Raw genomic sequence first — 6932 nt, forward strand, 5'->3', positions numbered from 1 at the left:
GTCTGAGGCTGGATTTGAACTCAGGTACTCCTGAATCTAGGGCCAGTGCTTTATCCACTGCGCCACCTAGCTGCCCCCTGAGAATTTTTTTTTAAAGAAGTGATTTTCACAATATGAGGACCTCCAGGTATGGGAATTCCTTCCCCTGAAGTAGATCAGCAAGTTATCAATAACTTGAAGTTGGAGGGCTTTATAGAGCATTGAGAAGGGAAGTGACTTGATGAAGGTCACACAGCCAGAATTCAGAAGTAGTACTTGGACCCAGGTCTTCCTGGCTTTAAATCTAGCACTCTATCTGCTATACCATGTTGCCTTTCCTGTTAAAATTTTCTTCTGTGAAAATCTTATGAAGCGGCTCATTCCCTGCACTGTGGGTGGGTGGGGCAGGCGTGATGGACACAGTATGACAACAGCAACATGACAAGAAGTTCTCAGCCTGTACCGCAGGATTTTCAGACTTGCAAGGAGGTGGCATGCAGCATCAGGGCAGATGGAGGACACCATCAGAGAAAAGCAGTACATTATAAATGAAGCCAGAACGTTATTCCAGAAAAACAAAAATCTTACGGATTTCAGTACTAATTAAACAATGTGTAGATGAACGTACAGCAAGAATTGAAATAGGTTTACATTATCAGATCCCATATCCAAGGCCTGTTCACCTGCCTCCGATGGCCCTCACTCCCCTACAAAGTCGTGGACTTCAAACGCAGGAGAAGCTAAGGAAACTTTTGCAAACCTCAAGTCTCACAATGAAGTTTCTTAATCCAAGAAATGAATTCTCTGTATGAAATGTGAGCCAGGCATAACACCCCAAGATCATTCCTAATCATGATCTTAGTAACTTTAGATGAAAGTGTGAACATACAAAGAATTGGGTTTAAATTTAAAATTTAAAAATTAAATTTTGGGGGGAATGTAGCTTTATACACAGAGGAAGCTACAGAATAGAGATATGACAGTACCTGTTAGCAGCTCCTTTTGAAAGTTCTTAAAATTTTGACAATCAGATACTAGTTTTAGACTTGTAAATCTTCGTGGTCTTTATTTTATGTTTAAGTTATGAATATATTTAAAATAAGGCCTTTTATCTTTTACTTGTTCTACTGATATCTTTTTTTGGCTCTCTTGACTCAAAGATATACTTTTCATTAATAATCAAAGATGCTATTTTCTCCTTTACCATACTAGCAGAGTTCATCATATATACTCTAGTCCCATCACCCCTTTAAGTGCTAGTGAAAGATATCATACTATCTCAGGGAAATTTTGGGGAGAAGAGAATTATCCCAAATTTTCAGGAACTGATGTAGTCTATTTAATTCTGTCCATTAAATATATACAATATTTTTTAAAATCTTATGAAATGAAAGATCATTAAATGTGTTTATAAAAGATTTCCTCTGAGTGTTCTGTAGGTCCCTCCCTTACATCATTTTTGTTCTAAAATGATTTTTAAGGAAAAGTGTGAGATTGTGGGTTTTTAAAAAATTGTTGCTGTTTTTATGAGATATATTTTCTTTTGAATGAATAATTTCTCTGACCAGTTTCTAACTTAGGAGAAAGCCACTCACTCTGATAGGAAATGTCATGTTCAAACACTTGTGAAGAAATTCTCTTCAGGCATAATGAAGCTAAAATAATCTGAGATGGCAGCCTGATTGAGCTGGAATCTGCCTGCAGCTACAGTTCTCATGTGGATTGGACGCCCCAGTGATGCACATAGCTACAATGGAAAATGCTTCCCAGGGTACTCTAGAACAAAAAGATGGTCCTCCCCCCACCCTCACTCTCACGTTAGAGACATTTTTAAAGGAATCTAAAAGCCAGGTAAAGGTGCTCTGAGGCATTTCAATGAAAGGACACATCTGGGCAATACACCTTTAAAGGCATGGTTTCCTGAAAATAGAAAATGGGTGACCAAATGAGTGACCCAATCAGATCAGCAGATGGACTTGAAAAAGCAGCATTACTACTTACTCAGGAGGACTAAAAACAATCAACATTCTACTGGAGAAGGTGTGCGCGTGTGCGCGCGTGTGTGTGTGTGTGTGTGTGTGTGTGTGTGTGTGTGTGTGTGTGTGTGTGTGTGTGTGTGTGTGTGTGTGTAGGCTGATCTCCACATGCTGTATCTTGTTGAAAAAAAAATCTCTTTGAATTTGAGAAATTGACTTAGACAGCTCCCCCACTCTGGGAAAGCTTTGGGAAGATAGCTAGTTTAGGTTGTGTCTACTTCAAAAAGTTTTAGCATCTTAATTCCTTAACAGTTGGGGTTATGTTGTTACTGACTTGGCCCAAGCCTTTTCTCCTGGAATATAGAAGAGGCCCCAAACCAATGATAACAGTACAGAAATTACCCTGTCACATACCAGACTGATTGTGATAATGTGGGAGTCCTAGGCTGTATGATTTCTTTCCTGAAATTTTTATGTAACTACCACAGGTTTATGGTTTGGGAATTCCAATTATTTGCTCCTGTTGTTATGGTTATAGATTACAACAACAATCAAATTGTGAATGACTAAAGACATTGAAGGATTGGAATATCAGGGATTATCACTGCCCCAGAAGAAAAGACAAATATGAATAATTCAGAGAAACTTATAAAATGCATATGATGAAAAGGGAAGAAAGCAGAACCAGGAGGAAATTTACATGATGATCACAGTACTGTAAAGGAAACCAACACTGAGCTCTGATCAGTGGGGTCAATAGTCATGACTTTATGAGTAGCGATTATGAAGCAAGCCTCTAGAGAGGGGTTGGATTATAGAGAGGAGATACAGAATCCATTGCCACACATGGTGAATGAGTAGCTTTCTTTTGCTTAACTGTGTTCCAAGAGTCCTAATGGCAGGGGTCATATGAACTCATAGGATAATAGATTTGGAATGGGAAGGCACCTTTGAGGACAGCTCATCCAACCCTTTTACAGAAGAATAAATTTAAGTGACTTGCTCAAGATTATGCAGATTGTGAATAACAGAAATAGGATTTGAACCCAGGTCCTCTGACTTGAAAGCCAGTGCTCTATAATGATGGTATTTGGAAGGTGACAGTAATTTTTTTTTCTTTTTTAGTGAGGCAATTGGGGTTAAGTGACTTGCCCAGGGTCACACAGCTAGTAAGTGTGTGTTAAGTATCTGAGGCCGAATTTGAACTCAGGTACTCCTGACTCCAGGGCTGGTGCTCTATCCACTGCGCCACCTAGCTGCCCTGACAGTAATTTTTTTAAAAGAGCATCAATTTCATTCATTGTTAATATTTTTAAATTATTTTTTACTCTTTTAAAAATAAAAAAACATATCATCACATTATTGATTCAGCTACTTCATGACTACAGGACATTACAATTGAATGATTTGCCCAAAGTCCCACAGGTAGTAAGTGTCAAGGCATTAAAAATCAATATTGAGGGACAGCTAGGTGGCACAGTGGATAGAGCACCAGCCCTGGATTCAGGAGGACCTGAGTTCAAATCCGGTCTCAGACACTTACTAGCTGTGTGACCCTAGGCAAGTCACTTAACCCCAATTGCCTCACTAAAAAAAAAAATCAATATTGGCCATGTAACAATCTACTTGGCTTCAACCTATAGATATGAGGTCTACTCTTCCTATTTCAAAGAACTGTGATTTCATCAGAGGGGTTCTTTCTGTCACTGACAGATTCCAAACCCCTCCATGCCTTAGTAAACAATTCCATGAATTGTTTTTTGGGGTTTTTTTTGTTTTTTGTTTTTTTGTGTGTGAGGCAATTGGGGTTAAGTGACTTGCCCAGGGTCACACAGCCAGTAAGTATTAAGTGTCTGAGGCCAGATTTGAACTCAGGTCCTCCTGACTCTGGGGCCAGTGCTTTATCTACTGCACCACCTAGCTGCCCCTTGAATGGGACTTTCTAAAGATTGTTTTCTAGTGCTTTCTTTTTCTTTTTGCAACAAAGGCAAAATCATCTTTTGAACTTTATACAAGAGACAGAGATGCTGCTATTTAATGAATCTTACAGTACTGGTTTAAAAAAAAACATGAGTTTTTTATTTTGATAGTCTATGGACATTTGGCACAGAAAGTACTAGCACATTAATAGCTAATCTTCTCTGAATACTTCATGGGTGTTCTGGAGCTGGTCTTGGAATGAACTGAAGTTGGAATATTGAATTTACTTCCCCTTCCCCAAAGAAAAACAGTTATCCAAAGAATTCAAGATGGCACAATAAAAAATATATTTCCCCAGTTAAAACAACATTTAAATTTCAACTATAATTCTTCTTCATCATCATCAGTCTAGAACTGGAAGGGACCTTCAAGGCCAACCCCCTCATTTTACAAATGAAAAAACTGAGGCCCAGAGAAATTAAGTGATTTTGTTGTTTAGTTGTTTCAATCATGTCTGACTCTCTGTGACTCCATATTGGGATGCTGCAAAGGCACTGGAGTTGTTTGCCATTTTCTTCTCCAGCTCATTTTATAGATGAAGAACTGAGGCAAACAGGGTTAAGTGACACCCTGGGTGGTACAACTAGTAAGTGTCTGAGGCCAGTTTTTTTGTTTGTTTGTTTGGTTTTTTTGCTGAGCAATGAGGGTTAAGTGACTTGCCCAGGGTCACACAGCTAGTAAGTGTAAAGTATCTGAGGCCGGATTTGAACTCAGGTACTCCTAAATCCAGGGCTGGTGCTCTATCCACTGTGCCATCTAGCTGCCCCCATGAGGCCAGTTTTGAACTCAGAAAGATGAGTCTTCCTGACTCCAAGCCCAGCACTTGCACTGCACCACCTAGCTGCCCTGTGTTGAATGATTTGCCTGTGGTCAAACAGTTGGTAAATGTCTAAGTTATGAAAGACTGTGCCATATGCATATCTGTTGAGAGAGGTGGGCATGTTTTTCCTGTGAAAGAGAAGACTTGTAACATGACAAAAAAGGAAAATGATAAATGTTGGAGAAGATGTGGGAAAATTGGAACACTAATGCACTGTTGGTGGAGCTGTGAACTGATCTAACCATTCTGGAGAGCAATTTGGAACCATGCCCAAGAGGCTTTAAAACCGTGTATACCCCTTAACCGAGAAATACCACTACTAGGTCTATATCCCAAAAAGATCATAAAAAAGGGAAAAGGACCCACATATACAAAAATATTTATAGCTGCTCTTTTTGTGGTAGCAAAGAATTGGAAATTGAGGGGATGCCCATCAATTGAGGAATTGCTAAACAAGTTGTGGTATATTAATATAATGGAATATTGTTGTGCTGTAAGAAATGATAAGCATGGAAAGACTTATGTGAAGTGATGCTGAGTGAAATGAGAAGAACCAAGAGAAAATTGTACACAGTATCAACAATATTTTATGATGATCAACTGTGATAGACTTAACTCTTCTTAACAGTACAATGATCCAAGACAATGCCAAAAGACTTATGGTAGAAAATGCTCTCCACATTCAGAAAAAGAACTGTGGAGTCTGAATGCAGACTGAAGCATACTATTTTCACTTTTTTGTTGCTTTTTTGTTTTTGTTCTTGTTTTTTCTTTCTTACCTTTTTTCCTTTTGTTCTGATTAATGCGGAAACATGATAGTAATATATAACCTATATCAAATTGTTTGCTGGCTTCAGGAGGGGGAAAGGAAGAGAGGTTGGGAGAAAAATTTGGAACCCCCAAAATATCTTTACATGTAATTGAGAAAAATGAAAATGAAAAAAAAACAGAAAGAAAGAGAAGACTGGTAGGATGAGGGAAATGGGGCTATGGAAGTACTTAAACTTCCTAATTATTAAATGTATCTAAAAGTTGAATGGACTGCCACTAGAGGTAGTAGAGTCTCTCTCATTGGAGATATTCCAATAAAAGTTCAACTGCTCACTACTGGAGATGTAGAATGGATTTTTGGTCATATATGGATGGGACTGAAGGCCTCTTAAGTTCATCCTGTCTCCTGGATTCTATGATCCTGCAAAACTTAAGTAGGGCATCTAGGAACAAAGAAATCAGGAGAAATGCTTGAAGCTAAAACATACTTTTAACAAATGCAGTAGAATTGTGGACAGACCAGGTTGGGGTATCAAAACTCTAGGCTCAAAGTTATGATAGTGAGGTCCATTGATAAATAAAAATAACTGACAGTAAAAATCAAGTCAATCCTTCTATGTGTCCTTGAGATAATGTCTGTTGATGGTTTATTGCATTTTAAAGGACACACCTCCAAATACAGAGAATTCTCATCGGCTCTATCTTGGCAGAGGTGAAGGGTAATCAAAGACATGGTATGGCTATAAAGTAAGGAGCATCTATTCATAAATGCTTATTTGTGGATGAAAATGAAAAGGTTTGGATTAATGGGACAATTATCATGCCCAAAAGGCTATGGGACTGTTCATACCCTTTGACCCAGTGGTACTACTGCTAGGTCTGTATCCCAAAGAGACCATAGAAAAGGAGAAAGGACCCACATGTACAAAAATATTTATAGCAGCTCTCTTTGTAGTGGCAAAGAATTGGAAATTGAGGGAATGCCCACCAATAGGGGAATGGCTAAACAAATTGTGGTATATGAATGTAATGGAATACTATTGTGCTGTAAGAAACAATGAGCAGGAGGAGTTCAAAGAAACCTGGAAGGACTTACATGAACTGATGCTGACTGAGAGGAGCAGAACCAGGAGAACATTGTACACAGTAACAGCAACATTGTATGATGAATAATGGGGATAGACTTGGCTCTTCTCAGCAGTGCAACAATCCAAAACAGTTTCAAAGAACTCGTGATAGAAAATATTCTCAACATCCAGAAAAAAGAACTGTGAATTATGAATGCAGATTGAATCATTCTGTTTCTACTTTTGGACTGGATTTTTTTGTTTGAGGTTTTTCCATTGTGCTCTGATTGTTCTTTCACAAGATGACTAATGTATAAATATGTTTGATATGACTGTACA

The 6932-nt window shown here is 38.4% G+C and overlaps 1 pseudogene; it reads left to right on the forward strand.

Moving 5' to 3' along the window:
* Nucleotides 1-403: 403 nt before the first annotated feature.
* Nucleotides 404-766, forward strand: LOC122730588 (annotated as a pseudogene).
* Nucleotides 767-6932: the final 6166 nt, after the last annotated feature.

This window comes from Dromiciops gliroides, chromosome 6, assembly GCF_019393635.1.
Source record: "Dromiciops gliroides isolate mDroGli1 chromosome 6, mDroGli1.pri, whole genome shotgun sequence".
Classification (NCBI taxonomy): domain Eukaryota; kingdom Metazoa; phylum Chordata; class Mammalia; order Microbiotheria; family Microbiotheriidae; genus Dromiciops; species Dromiciops gliroides.